Raw genomic sequence first — 15,973 nt, 5'->3', positions numbered from 1 at the left:
CTGCTGCTTACCTGGCTTCCTCTGGTTCACCTGGTCTCACATCTCTTCGTTTGTCAAGGTTCATGGGTCACTTCTCTTAAACATATCGGCGCCGAAGCACACACACATTTGCCGAGGCTTTCGTACGAGTTTTGAGTCTTTCCAGGGATAGTTTTATGACCCTTCCGGTAGTTTGATCATTCCTTTGTACCATGAACTTGAAATAACACTGATTAGAAAGCGATTGATCTCCTTTTCGACATTAGGAAATAGTTGATGTGAGAGGCGGAAGCGTTTGGGAATACCGAACTTAGTGTTAGAGTGAAGGTTGTCCTCTGTGCTCATCGTGGTTTATTGAGAAGAGAGTGTGTGAAAGTATGTGAACAAGAACTAAAATATACAACCTAAGTCCCTCTTCGGGATTGCTACCAGACAACACATGACACACATCTGTTGGTATACCAGTGAGAACATTAACTTTGCAAGAGTAGAATGGTGTACAATAATATACAGCACACATTATTATCGTATATAACCATAATTTGACGCCATTCTCTCATTTTTTCATCTAGTCTCCTTTGAACTGCGACTTTAAGACATAGGCATAGAAAAAGTACACGAATCTAAAGTACCAGATGACACCTCTACAACACCTGGGTGGCTGCATGAGTGACTTCCATCCAATAAAATGTCAGTTGGTTTCCGTCACATGCCTAGTCTCCTTTGAGCCTTGACGTTAAGACTTATAAGCATAAAATAAGCACGTTTGAACCTACAGTATCAGGACGGTTGCCTTTCAAACATTTGGGTGCCCTGTATGAGTGACTTACATCCCATAACGCGTCAGTACTTTTCCGTCAGACTTATCCTCCACGGCAACGCTGAGAGTACGCAATATCGTGCTGACAGCGAGGCACGGGCCCTCCTCACCAGGCCGTGGCAGTCACCCCCACGCTGACGAAAATAACCAGAATAGTGACAGTAACGAAGGAATAGAAAACCAGGCAGAAGCGATTTGCCTTCTGGGAGCTGAGGTGGATTGTCAGATTTGTTTGGTGGAAAGTGACGTGCACCTTATGATAGAGGCGGAGGCGGAGGTTCTCGACGTAGACTAAGGACACGATGATGGCGAACACCTGGCAGATCAATACCAGGTACCACACGTCCACCAGCTTCAGGTACGAGGTCTTGGGAATGGTGTTGCTGGTCTGGGTGAAGAAGGCGGCCAGCACGAGCATTGTTGTGAGCGCCACCATGATGCGGTCCTGAGGCGAGGAGAGAAAACGTCGGTGAAGGGATTACGGTGCGACGGAGGCGTTGAGGAGGAAGGAAGAGCGTAGAAAAAAGAGAATAAGAGTGGAAAGCGAGGTTGTGAGGAGGAGAAAGACTAGGAGAAGCTTAGAAAAGTTAAAAAGGGTAAAAAGCAGTGATGGTTTGAGGAGGAAAAGGCTAGAAAGAGCGTTGAAAATTGAAAAGAAGGGGCGGATGCATTGAGGAGGAAGAAGGAGCGTAGAAAAAAGAGAATAAGAGTGGAAAGCGAGGTTGTGAGGAGGAGAAAGACTAGGAGAAGCTTAGAAAAGTTAAAAAGGGTAAAAAGCAGTGATGGTTTGAGGAAGAGAAGGCCAGAAAGAGCGTAGAAAAGTGAAAATAAGGGAAAGATTACGGTGCGACGGATGTGTTGAGGAGGAAGAAAGAGCTCAGGAAAAAGAGAATAAGAGTGGAAAGCGAGGTGGTGAGGAGGAGAAAGACTAGGAGAAGCTTAGAAAAGTTAAAAAGAGTAAAAAGCAGTGATAGTTTGAGGAAGAGAAGGCTAAAAAGAGCGTTAAAAATTGAAAAGAAGGGACGGATGCATTGAGGAGGAAGAAGGAGCGTAGAAAAAAGAGAATAAGAGTGGAAAGCGAGGTTGTGAGGAGGAGAAAGACTAGGAGAAGCTTAGAAAAGTTAAAAAGAGTAAAAAGCAGTGATGGTTTGAGGAAGAGAAGGCTAGAAAGAGCGTAGAAAAGTGAAAATAAGGGAAAGATTACGGTGCGACGGATGTGTTGAGGAGGAAGAAAGAGCTCAGGAAAAAGAGAATAAGAATGGAAAGCGAGGTTGTGAGGAGGAGAAAGACTAGGAGAAGCTTAGAAAAGTTAAAAAGAGTAAAAAGCAGTGATAGTTTGAGGAAGAGAAGGGTAGAAAGTGCGTAGAAAAGTAAAAAGAAAGGAAAGCAGATATAGATGTAAGAAGGAGAAAGCTAAGAAGATTTTAGGAAAGTGAAAATTAGCGAAGAGCAGTTATGGTTGTATGTGGGACCAAACCCGCAAATAGTAACGACATTTTTTCCATTCTATCTTATGATGTGGTATTGAGCAATCGATGACGACTCTTCTGTTATATAAGATTTTAAGGTATTTTATTCAGAATGTCTTGAAGTCTATTGTGCTTTATTTTACTTACTATTATTTTTCATACTCTTTTGCTTTATTTTTTCTTCCTCCTACTGTTACCTCCATCATTAAATTTACGTATATTTTTTATTATTTTCTTTTCTTCTGTTTTATCCGCATGGTTCCTTTTTTTCTTCCCTGATTTTGTTTTCTTATTCTTCTGGTTCTGAATTTTTCTTCCTCTACAATTACTACTGATTCAACTAAATTTACTTGTACTTCCACTTTCTTTCTTTTTCTTTTTTTTCATCCTCATGGTTCCTTTTTTTCCTCCCTGGTTTCCTTTTTCTTATTATTCTGGTTTTGAATTTTTCTTCCCCTACAACTATTCCCACTACTACTAAATTTACTTCCATTTCCACTTCTTTTACTTTTCTTCTTTTTCATCCTCTTGCTTTTCCCTCCCCGGCTTTCCACAAAGAACTTATGCGACGGCTACTTTGCAAGGCTCGCTGGGCTAACTTAATAAAGAAAACGTAAAAAGAAAAAGCTGTGCAACTCTTCCATATAGCACACGAACAAAACACGAACATTAGCGGGGCGACAGGCAGGGCGGACTAACGTTTCTTTTCTCTGGGAACGTTTTTGCGATAACACTTACTTAGGCTCCGGAACTACCACGTGAGAGGCGAACGTTTTATTTTACTGGCCCGAACGCGAAGGCCCAGTACGGAGGGCGGAATAAAAACCGAAATTCATAGTGTGTGTGTGTGTGTGTGTGTGTGTGTGTGTGTGTGTGTGTGTGTGTGTGTGTGTGTGTGGTGGGTAAGGGGTGGGGAGGTGTATGTGTGTGTGTGTGTGGAGGGGGTTCTGTGTATATATGTGTGTGTGTGTGTGTGTAATATCCACTAAAAACGCAGTACATCACCATAAGGGAATAATAATTAACATACCGTCGATAGCCTTCGTTATGGTTGACCTTATAAGTGTCAGTGACGTGTGGGGGTGGGGGAGCTAGAGGGGAGGAGGGGGGATTGGAGGGGGGAAGGAAATAGGAGAGGGGAAAAATTGATGAGGGTGAGTGGGGCAAGTCAACGAGCAAGGTAAGTTACGAAGAAGAGGAGCAAGGGAAGGCTCATGTGTCCCTGTTCAGTAGTTCGGTCCTCAAAGAGTGGACATTAAGGTAGGGGCGAAGCTAGCTGTCAATTCCTTAGTAGATACCCGTGTCTCTTGCGTCTGTGTTAGTCTAATGTGTGTCTTCTCTTATATTCATCCTCGAGTTTACTTCTGCCTGCTCTCAATGGATGGATATTAAGGTAGGGACGATGCTAGCTGTCAATTCCTTAGTAGATACCCGTGTCTCTTGCGTCTATGTTAGTCTAATGTGTGTCTTCTCTTATATTCATCCTCGAGTTTATTTCTGCCAGCTCTCAATGGATGGATATTAAGGTAGGGACGATGCTAGCTGTCAGTTCTTTAGTACATATCCGTGTGTCCTGTGTGTGTGTGTGTGTGTGTGTGTGTGTGTGTGTGTGTGTGTAATAGTCTAATGTATCCCTACTCATATGTGTATCCTGGAGTTTACATGGTCCAGTATTTCGTGTGACTCTTTATCAGTGTTTGTCTAATGTGTCCCTACTCGAACTGTATCCTTGTATTTACCCATGCCAGCTCTTTGCGTGACTATCTACCAGTTCTCTCTTCATATATGTCTATCCATTATTATTATTATTTTCTAAACAAATTATTACTGTAAATATTTCCGCTGCAATCATTTTATTTAGCATCACCAAATTATTTTCTTTCTGTGGCTATCTACCAGTTTTGCCTTAATTTATGTGTTTCCATTATCATTATTTCCTGAACCAGTTATTATTGTAAATATTTCAATTACAATAATTCTATTTAGCATCACCATCTTTTTAAATTAGATACGTGTTCATTCGGATATAAATATTCAATACACGTTTTTTTCTTCTTCGGTTCATTAGGTAAGAGGTGGCCACTGACCGTGAAGTCGTTGAGGTCGAAGCAGAAGGTGAGGCAGGCGATGGTGGCGAGCATGATGCTGGGCACGAAGGTGTTGGCGATGTAGTAGCGCGCCAGGTTCCTCAGCAGCAAGTCCACCTGAGGAAGAGGTACTACAACTGTGACATCCATGGCCCCTACGAGACCTTTAGTGGTGGGTGGTACGCTGATGGCATACCCTGACGCTGGGAACCTTTTCATTTGTCTTGCTGTTTATCTGTCTGTTTGTCTGACTGTCTATCTGTAGGTTTATGTCTGTCTATTTGTCTGTTATAGGGGTTTATAAAATTCAAAACCATTATGAGTTGTAAATATGCAGAACTTAATTACCTTTCCTGAAGATAAATTTTACAAGACCTAATGGGTGCTTCGTTCCTGTAGGTGATTTATCATTTTCATTCACCATTTTCATTTAACATTATCATTCCCTCACATAATTCATTTCGTCTGGATGTGAGAGCGTGAGTCCTCTTGTTGCGTCAATTAAACAGTCTTGGAATATGGAATTGTGTCAGTACCTTCTTACACGATTCTTCAGTTTCTGTAGTGCCGTTTTACACGTCACCAAAAAAGTTCTTGTGCTCACGAAAACTCTACGGGAATATGCTTTTTTTTATGTTGTGGTCACTCCAAACACTGCACTCATACACGCGTTTCTCCTTTCACTTACCTGTATGACGTTGATGCCCTCGTGAGTGGTTTCCCGGGCGCTCTCATTCTTCAGTCTGTACTCCAGCAAGCGTCGTTCACCCTCGAATGCTAACCCTTGGCCTTCCTGCAAGAATGAACCGATTGCTACATTTCTTAACACAATGATCGAAAATAGTATGTGCCAGGAAGTCTTAATGTTGTTCCAAAGGGTGTTCATTGTTGTCTGCTGTTGGTTTATGGCTACTGACGGGAGCTTATTTTTTATTTCAACTTGTGTTTTAGAATTCAGTGTCCCTGTTGCCAACGTACAATAAACACAATACGCCACTACTTCTTCAGCGATTTTCGTCTCTAATTAAACTACTAGTTAACTTTTGTGGGGAAGTGCTGTAAAAAAGTTGCCTTTAGTTAGCTGCTTTAACGACATTCTGAAGTAACTTTGAGGGCTTTTTCCTCACCGCTACAAGGAAGAGAAAAGTTTAATAGGATTATGATGTATGAGGATGCACACGGGAGGGAAGTGTAAAAGAGGATAATTTAATTACAGGAAAAAAGTGTCCAGGGAGGAGCTTATCTAGCAATGGGAGTGCACTAGAGGTTGTATGGGTCACATTTCCAAACACTTCGGCGCGCAATCACATATTTGGCAATGCTTTCGTAGTCGTTGTGGGCATATCCATGGGTATTTGAATGGCCCTGGTGGTAGCTTGACCCTTCCTCTGTGCCATGAACGTGAACAAACACATGAAAACCGACATATATTTCTCAGGGCTAACTACTAAAGTGTTTATACGTAGACGAGGATTACCTGGCGTAGGGTGCCTTGTGTGGGTGTGACGGCATACACGCTGAAGAAGAGGGTGCAGAGCTGGGTGTCGAAGGGGTAGTACACGAGGTTCAGGTTGCAGCGCGCCGTCAGTGTGCCTTTCTTCTTGTAGGTGATGGTGTTCTCGCGACCTCTGTACACCTCGGCTGTGGGGAGAAAGAGTAATATAGTAGGAGATGAAATATGCTAGAGACGAGTATATGTGCATCTGGCGCCTCGTTGATGGTGAATGTGAAGACTAGGAGCTATTGAAGAAGTTAGACCTTTACTTTGATGACGATTAAATATTCAGACAAAGGACCTAACATCTTACACATAACATAACCAAGTGTGGACTACAGAAACGAGATACTAATATTATCCGTGAATGCGTCAAGGCACAAGGCGTGAGAGTGACTCTCAGGAGAAGTTAAGCATCACTTACTCTCAACGATACTCTCGTCGTTGTCGGGGACCGGAGGGGACTCTCTGGTCACTTGAACGACCTCGGCTCTATCAATGACCTCCACCAAGCTGCTCGTACCGTCCGTCACCATCAACACGGGCTTCCACAGCCTGTGCCAGTCCTTCACCGTGTTGGACCGCCGACTTCCCTGCAGGCTGAGGAATGACAGTCGCGAGTCTTGCCAGCTGACGTACCACGCGGCGTCCACGGCAATGGTGAATGTGGCAAGGTTGAAGGTTCGGATGGACGTAATGTTGATAAAGAAGTAGAGCTGGAGGGGCTGCTGCGTGTTGCGGGGCGGCACCATGTCCTTGGAGTACTGATCAGGCACTTGAACTATTGAACAGTACTTCTCGTCACTTTCGTCTGGACAGTCGATGGCGGCGTCACAGTAGAGATCATTGTTGATGCAGGTGCCGTCCTCGCAGGTGTGCTCGTCCTTCCCGCACGCCGTCAGTAACAGCGGTCCCTGGAAAGCAAACAAAATGCATTTTCAATACAAATCATACTCGTTTTATATGGAGTTAGTTCATCAATCGATATGACAACCAAAATGTATTGCTAAGTGAATGAAAGTATAGAGTGGAAGAAAAGAAGAGCAATCAAATCAGTGACTCACCTGCGTATTGTTGCACCTGTCTCCTTGGATCTCCCAGGTGTGGCGGCCGAGGGGACTGAGGTCCTCAGTGAGGGACTGCATGGTGGCCCTCAGGCCCTTGTTGACCGTGCTCCCCATCACCCACTTTCCGTTCTGCATCATGATGTGGCTGTGCTGCTCGCCGTCAAACTTTAGGCGGTCGTTGTTATGATTACTTAGATACAGATGTCGGTCGAAGAGAGAGTGCTTGCAAAGACCCCGGATGCGAATCTCCGGCCAATTAGTAAAGTTACAGGCAAAACATTCTTGAATGTATTCTTCACATCCGTTGTTGATCCATAAGCGAGGGGATTTCCGGTGACCAACGACCACACACTTCATCCACGGATCGGAGGGAATGGTGCCAAAGTTGTGCCAGGAGAGAGGTTTGCCATCGGCGAGTGTCACCCACTGCTGCAGAGTGGTATTCAGCTTGGCGCCGATCCAGTAACGTAATGCGTTGTGAGTGCTGCACTGTGCGCGGAGTTTTGAAAAACTGTCATGCAGTTGTTTGTTAGTCTCATGGCTGTTGGGAAGAACCAGTGAGCCTTTCAGTCTATTACAGGTCTCAAAACTATTTCGAAATGAAGTTTTAATGGGAAACAATACCAGATACTCCGTCTTCTTCTCGCACAGCTCACGTTTTTGGATGCTTGTCACGTTGACGGACCCAAAAGGCTTGAGCTTGCCGTTATCGATGGTAAGAAGCGGCTTACGTTCCTCCTTAATATCATCAGCACAGGTCGTGAAGGCTATCATTGCCTCGAGGCTCAGAGTCACATTGTAGAACTTAAAGTCAGCTATCTCTCCTTTGAAGGTTTGTGACGCACTGAAGTCCCCCTCGAGGGAGTCCAGCTCCTGGCCCACAACGGCCCTCTGCCCCTCGGCCACTTGAAGGCCTTGGGCCGTCTTGACTTTTGTCTCATCCACTGGCGGATTGTATTCTTGTACCTGAATCGTGTTAAACAAGGCCACAGTGGATTACCTCCACTAAGACGATAACATAATGTATTCAGAAAAAAATGTAATATATAGAGTTCTACATTGAAGAAAAACGAATGAATGACATTTTTACCTGTCCACTGTGAACAGTAACGACCTTTCTTGTGGTGAGGTCCAAGGAGAGGCAGAAGTGGTACCATCTGTGCAGGAAGTAGAGGTGGTCAAAGTTGACGAACAGCGAGCCGTTGCAACAGTCCATCCTCGCCATCATCTCCCCGTCCACGTTTGTGACATCTGAGGAGGAAGTACCTATGCATCTTCCTCGTTTTCAGACCGAACAGTATGTACACTTATGGGAAAATGTGCTTGCTAGCTCTCTTGGGAAGGTAGCTGGAAGCTTACCAATTAAGATTTCGTTGTCGTTGCCCCCGCCGAAGTAGCTGAATATGGGCATCGTGTTTCGTCTGCGGTGGAGGTAGAAGTGGAGGCACACCGTCAGCTGAGGATGGAGTGCAGGGAGGCTGAGTGGAAGTGGTGTGTGTGTGTGTGTGTGTGTGTGTGTGTGTGTGTGTGTGTGTGTGTGTGTGTGTGTGTGTGTCTGTGTCTGTGTCTCTCTGTGTCTCTGTCTCTGTCTGTGTCTCTGTCTCTGTCTCTGTGTCTGTGTCTGTGCCTGTGCCTGTGTGTGTGTGTGTGTGTGTGTGTGTGTGTGTGTGTGTGTGTGTGTGTGTGAAGGATGAGAACAATCTGGAGGAAGCTTAGTGGTGGGGAGGGGGACGATCCGGAGACAAATGGGTATCGGGAATGGACAATAGAGGTGAGCCTTAGGGATGGTCAGGGAAGTGGCCAGCGGAAGGGGACAGACTGTTGAGAGGATAGTTCACTCATACCAGTTGGTGATGCAGATAGTATGAGTAAACTACGTGCATGCTGCTTCTGAACTATCAATCTAGAATACCTAAGCGTTACCTATCCTTGGACTTCGTGGCTTTACCTTTGAGCTTCATGAGGCCTCACCTGCGTCATGGCGGGGAGGGTGACGAGGCCGGTGTCCAGTCTTGTCTGGGTAGCCACTTGACCGTCTCCTTCGAACTTCACCAAAGGAACCTCGCGACACGCCCCTCCTGTGTTATTGATTCATGGTGACTGATGATGGTGAGTCGAAACAAAGTAATATTGAGCTTGTAGTGACTGACGTTTTTTAGATGTGAACATGGTGAATGAGGTACTTTTTAACGGCACATATACTTACCTTTAAGAAATAGTAGAAAGATAGAAAGGTAGACCCTTGATATCATTGTTTGCTAGGTAACTTGGGGTGGTTGTGTGAACGGGGTGGTTTTCTGAAGGCTTTGCGTTTTGGGGTGACTTCAAAGTTCGAGTAGATCGCCGACACTCCACCCGTCTGCCGCTGCCGCCCGTCGGTCACTGACTGTACGAGGGTCACTTGTATCATTATATAAACACGTATGTATGTCGGTATTAGACGTGGGTCATAAGGCTTCTCCGGAATGCAGCCGTCACTGAAAATAATTGATACTCCCCGCTGTTCATGGTACATTTTCTTTTAAAATATGATGATTTTATTGGGCCCAATTATTTCCAACCTCTGTAAAACACTGAACAATATATATTTTTTATGCGGAAAATATGATATGAATAGAGTCGACAGTATTTTTTCATACAAACTTTTAATTCCAACGTCATTATGAAGCCCACCAGATCATTAATTTATTGTTGAAAATCGTAGTTGAATTCGTAAAAGGCAGCGCGTGTAACAAACTAGAGATAATTCATTTCACAGTCTTTTATGGAAGTAGCATTTAAGTTCTATAATAAAAAAAAAAAAGATATTCGTTTAGACCATTGTCAGCACTCGGTGTTGTAAACCCGAACAACTTAAAAGGTGGCAATCACACCACATCAAACGGCACTCTAAAGCCAATGCTGATCAAGAAAGAGAATGGAAAATGGGTGACCACTTTGAATCATTTCTCTTAATTGATGAGGATTTAGATCGGGCGTGCGATTGGCTTTAGTAAATCTTCATAAAACAAAAACGCATCTTACCAAAAATCATTAAATCAACTAATAATGGAGGTTTCGGTTCCTTTAATACTGCTCAGAGAAAGGTGCAGCATTAAGCTTTGTGCAACGAAGTGGGATAACGACGACCCCAAGGCTATGGTGAACGCAATACATGGAAAGGTTGAAAGGTAGCTCTTGGAATGGTGTCACGTATGCACTAAAATTATAGGGGATGTTAAGTGGACAAGATGGCATAGTACCGGTGCTTTGTATAAAACGCTTGGAGTATAAACAATTAGCGCGTAGTAACCTAAAAGCACAGCTGCGTCAGGTTGAGTTCAGGTAATGAGATGCTTGTATGACGCAACCTTGGTAGTCGTGTGGAAGGAAGGAAAGTCGTGGTAGAATTCGTATAGAGTATCAAGACACCACGCAACCCGATATCAACCTCTCTTCTGTCCTCTCGTTCTTTTTGTCTTGTTTTTTGCTCTGTATGTAATCTAGCTGGCTTTTTTCTTCTTTTTTCTTCTTTTTTTCTTGCCATTGCCCTGCCTTCCTTGCCGTAAAAAAAGAATATCGAGAGGATTTTGGATGGATTTTTAATGATGGGCTGAATGACTCTTTCCTGAGCGCCTACATGCATTCCCCTGTCATGCATATTCCCTTTAAACTGAAGCTCATTGTTAGTATTATCATCATTAAAGTTTCACCTCACTGTTGCTCCCTCCCCAATCTGCAACTTCTTCAGATTTTTGCAGCTTTCCTATGGGGTCGCTGTGTCCATTTACCCCTATCATTCACGTGCTGTTCCTCAAATCCCTTCGCTGTTTTGTCTTCCTTTATGCAATCTATCCATCTCTTTCTTCAGCTTTTTGTATCTTTCCTATGGGGTCGCTGTTCCTGCTCTGCTGTCTCCCTTTACACCTATCCTTCACGTGCTGGTCCTCAAGTCCATTCGCTGTTTTAATTGTCCTCCTTTGTGCCATCCATCCGTCTTCTCCTTGGTCTTCCTCTCTTCCTTCTTCCTGCAGCCTCCATCTATAACACTCTTCAACTTTGCAGCTCCTTTTCTTGGTCATCCTCCTCTCTGTCAAGCCTTCCTTTATGTAATCTATCCCTCTTCTCCTTGGCCTTCCTCTCCCTTCTTTCCCCAACCACCATTTCCAACACAACATTCCAACATTCCCAGCAGTTACACGCAATGTTTCTTGACTAAACACAAAAGCAAACAGTCGTAATGCCCCTCAAACATGATCGAACATTTCCAGCGGCGTAATGGTCTATAAAGAATAAAGGAAGTTTGCTATTAATGCAACTCTGACTTTCATCCATATTCACATTAAATCACGTGAATGTTCAAATGTGAATGTGAATGTGGAGGCGGATCAGGCGTCGTCACCGAATGTTCTAAGGTTTAAACACATTGCTGCTCTTCTTCGTGTTGTCTTCAAGTATAAAGAGAACCCAGGATGAAACAGCCAGACCTTGTTCACCCCATCAACTCACGTCTCGCATTTTGTGACTTATTTCAATCTTACGTTTCCTTATCTCCTAATCACCTTCCCCCCTCCCAACTGCGTAAACTCATAAAAAGCGCAAAACAAATCAATATAAGAGGGATGGTAACAATGATAATAATAATAAGTAGTAAAAGTAATAATAACGTAAATAATATATGATCATAGTGCATGTTACCTCTGACAATAATACATAATTTCTACTTGCTTTTGTGTTTGTGAGAAACCACAAGCGACCGATGGGCTGAGTTTTAATAAGGGAGAGCAAATGGTTCAGATTCCTTGTGCATGAGAGAAATTACCTAATAGAAAGAGAGAGAGAGAGAGAGAGAGAGAGAGAGAGAGAGAGAGAGAGAGAGAGAGAGAGAGAGAGAGAGAGAGAGAGAGAGAGAGAGAGAGAGAGAGAGAGAGAGAGAGAGAGAGAGAGAGAGAGAGAGAGAGAGAGAGAGAGAATGAGAGAATGAGAAGGAGAAGGAGAGAGGAAAACTAGATATATTACTCACTCTGCCATAAACAAGTCTGGCGTGCAATGTAAAGTAGAGAACAATACTCTTCTCAGCACACTCCGCACCCAGAATCACAGACACAAACTTACCGTGAAAGGTGTGAAGAAAAAAAGTAAAAGTAAAAAATGACAATCCTTCCTCTAACACTCGGTAAGGTTAATAATATATCGAGCTGAATAATGAATGTTTCCAGCTTCAAACATATAGTATGAATTGTTGTTTTGGTACCAAGAAAACGCGATCTAGGTAGGCAAGTAAAGTTAACGTATCATATCGTATCTAAGGAAGAAAGGAAGGACAGAAAGATGGAAGAAAATAAAGCTGGAATTGGTTTGAGGAGATAGAGGTCGCCAATCACAACCTTCGGGTATTGAATCAATCATTCACTATCTTTCTTAAACTCTTATTTTGTTCCCTAATTCGTACGTGACTCTCCTATTAATACTATCCTGGGTATCTTGAATTAAATGGATGTAACCTATCGTAACCTAACCTAACCTAACCTGACCTAACCTAACCTCGCCTCACCTCACTTCACTTCACCTCACCTCACCTAACCGAATCTATCTAACCTCACCTCACCTTACCTCACCTCACCCAACCAAACCTGGCCTAACCTCACCTCACCTCATCTCCCCTAACGAAACCTAACCTAACCTAACAGAAGCTAACCTAAAGTATCCAATCTATATTTCAATGGCAATGGTTCTCGTATACACCTCACCCACTTAGGTACACTCACTTTTCTTCCCTTATATGATTAGAGAGCGTACAAATTGGCCAACGTACCTAGCCAATCACTTTATATTATATCTTAAGTCTATAAGATCATAAACATGTTCCCCGCAGCCTTTTCATGTTCTATACACGACCTTTCTCTCTTACTCTTAAACACCTCCTTTTACCTCCCATTCTCCTGAGACGGAAAAAAAAGAAAAGAAAACATGGCGCAGGTTAGGAAAATACCCCGTTCCACAAACTAAGATATATTCAATTAGTACCCAAAATAAATAAAAAAGGATATTCGTTTAATGTTACGTGGCGCGCGCACTCCCGAGGGGCAAGTGTGATTGGCGCGGCGGTTGATGGCGGAGGAGAGAGAGAGGGAGCAGAGTGGCCTGAGTGGAGCCGCTGCGGAGAGAGGTAATGGAGTGGGATGAAGGAGTGGCGGCAGTGGTTGAGGTGTGAGGAGAGAGAGGAGGACACGGAGGAGGAGGAGAGGCTCTGGGGAAGTCAAGATGGGGGGGTTAAGGGAAAGGACGTGTGGGGAAGGAAAGCAAGGGAGGAGGCAGAGAAGGAAGGAAGGAGAAAGAGAGAGGAGGAGGAGGGCAAGGTTTTGGGGAGGCAAGATGGGATTAGGGTAAAGAACGTGAGGAACGGTAAGAAAGGAAGGAGGCTGAGACGTAGCAGGGTTAGGAGGGTGAAGCAGAGGACAGGGGAGGGTATTGAGGTAGGGGAGAAGGAGGGAAGAGGGAAAGATTACAGGAGCGTTGGGCCGAAGAAGTGTTTTGGCTGGAGGAAGAGGCGAGGCAGCGGGTGGCAGGTGAGAGCGAGAGGCAGGAGGCGGCTCATGAGGGTGTTGTGAGGTGCTGTGGTGTGGCTGGGTGTGTGCGGGAGGTGGAAATGAGGACGCGGAGATGGAAAGAAACAGGCTCTGACATGAGGTAATAAATAAATAGATAGATAGATGGATACATAGATACATAGATAAATAGATGGTAGTAGAAGTGAGAACACGGAGACGAAGATGAAAAGAAATATGCCTGACATGAGCTAAGACAGAGATGGAGAGAAAGATAGATATACATAGATAGATAGACAGATAGATAGATAGAAAGATAGATAGATCGATAGATAAACATATAGGTAGATGGAGATTGAGACAGAAGGAGTGTATGAGATAAATTAAATCAAACTAAGCTGGATTTGTTTATATCATTGACGGTAGTTCATTGCTCTCAAACGTTGATTTTCAGGGGATTGGATTCTGTAACTTCTTGGCATTAAATCGCTTTTAAAATAGTAACTCTGGAGGATTGTTATTTTTTTGTCTTTTTGTTCTTACTTTGATCATTTTTGCTTATCTTCTCATTCCTGTTTGTGTTCTTGGGTCAAACTCTAAATCGGAAACCACCCACAACACCTAACAGTCTGGTATACTTTTAAAGACATGCCAAGCTACATCCCTTTTAGAATAGTAGCTTTGGATGATTTTTTTTTTGTCTTATTGTTTTTACTCTGAATATTTTCCCTACTTTTCTCATTCCGGTTTGTGTTCTTGGGTCAAACTCTAAAACGAAAACAACCAACAACACCTAACGACCTGGTATACTCTTAAAGACATGCCAAGCTACATCGCTTTTTGAATAGTAGCTCTGAAGTATTTTATTTTCTTCTTTTGATTATTTTTGCTTCTTTTCTCATTCCTGTTTGTGTTCTTGGGTCAAACTCTTAATCGGAAAACCAAATCCGCGACACCTAACGACCTGGTATACTCTTGAATATATGTAAATCTACTCTTATACACAAACTAGGTAGAAAAGGTAGTATACATTTTGGCCCTACGCCCTGTTGTGAGCTGAGCGCCGAGGGAAGAATGCTCGAGGAAGCGAATGATTTATATGCTCTAATTGTACTTTGAACAATTTTTAAGGAGAAATGTTAGCTAATGGAACCTTGATTATTGGGTAATGGGTCTGTAATTACCAGAGAGTAAGAGAGAGAAAGCGGGCGAGCGAGAGAGGGGGAGAGGAAGAGGAAGAGGGAGAAAGAGAAAATAGAAAAAAAAAGTGAGAGGGAGCGGAAGACACACACAAAAGCTTATATTATTTTCAGTATAAGGAGAAAAAGAAAAACCTAAAAATAATGTAGAGAGAAAACGAGATACCAGATACATAGACACAAAAGGTGGAAAAAAGATGTAGAGAGAAAGAGTGAGCAAATCATTTCCAGTACAAGAAGAAAACCAAGCATAAAAGAAGTAGTGAGGTTAAAGTTATTGAAAGGTTAAGTGGAGAGGGACAAAGAAGCTACATCAGTGCACTAGGGGGTGACGAAGGAGCAAAGGGACGCCATGAAAAGGGTTTGTGTTGTAATGAAGAGGCGGAACACAGAGGGAGAGGGAAGGCGAAAGTGAGAGTGCTTAAGGGAGCGAGAGAGAGGTGCGTGATGGCTCTTAATTACGATTGGACAGGTGAGGGTGTCTGTCAGGGGATTGGATTCTGAGCTTCTTGGCATTAAATCGCTTTTAGAATAGTACCTCTGGGGATTGTTTTTGTGTGTGTGTTTTGTTCTTATTTTGATTGTTTTTGCTTCTTTTCTTAGTCTTGTTTGTGTTTTTGGGTGCTTAGCTTTTCTTTTTATTTGTCTTCTTATTTTTTTTTCTTGTTCTCGTCATTTTTTTTCTTATTTTGATTATTTTTTTTCTAATTTTGTTCTTATTCCTCTTCATGTTTTTCGGTCAACTTTTCTCCTCTTTAATCGTCTTCTTCTTTTTCATCTCGTTCGCCTTCTCGATCTTGTTCCTCTTCTGCTTCAGCCTCCTTTTGTTGTTTGTGGCATTGTTTTTTCCCTTCTTGTTCTTTATTTACATTTATCTCTGTAGTCTCTTATCACACACCTTGTCTAGATTAACAAAATTATCCCATAGATGAGCCCTGCCATAACACCATCTTCCTTTCCCCCCAACAGAGGAAAACGAATCATAACTCACATCCCATGACCAATGCTCTTCGCCACCCGTGACCATTACCGCCACCACAGGCCTCCATCCACCACCGTCCGCGCCTGCAAAACACACAACCCAATAGCCACGCCACCGACTACGACAGCTTCTATTACTCCTACGCTTTCTTGCCTATTAACCCTCCCTCGTCTCCTGCAGTGGACGCCCGGAAGGGTTTGTTTCTGTTGTGTTTCGTTTTGGGCGCCGTGAGACATCAGGAAACGGCCAGGCATCTTATAATACTCTTTCTCTAGTGGAAGGAAGACGAGGAAGTGCGAGAGGGTCCTGCACAGTCATTTGTTATAGGTGCAATACTTAAGTAATCGG

At 43.4% G+C, this 15,973-nt stretch overlaps 1 long non-coding RNA gene across 1 annotated transcript in view; it reads left to right on the top strand.

Annotated features, from left to right (window-relative positions):
• The window catches only part of LOC126997509 (uncharacterized), a 105,533-nt gene extending 100,665 nt beyond the window's left edge, over positions 1 to 4,868 (top strand). Inside the window, exon 4 of the long non-coding RNA XR_007752164.1 lies at positions 4,337 to 4,868. This is a non-coding gene — a long non-coding RNA (uncharacterized LOC126997509). The remainder of the gene's footprint in view (positions 1 to 4,336) is intronic.
• The last annotated feature ends 11,105 nt before the right edge of the window (positions 4,869 to 15,973 follow it).

The sequence above is a fragment of the Eriocheir sinensis genome, chromosome 12 (assembly GCF_024679095.1).
Source record: "Eriocheir sinensis breed Jianghai 21 chromosome 12, ASM2467909v1, whole genome shotgun sequence".
NCBI classification, from domain to species: domain Eukaryota; kingdom Metazoa; phylum Arthropoda; class Malacostraca; order Decapoda; family Varunidae; genus Eriocheir; species Eriocheir sinensis.
Note: the sequence above shows the minus strand (reverse complement) of the source record. Positions and strands in the feature narration are given on the sequence as shown.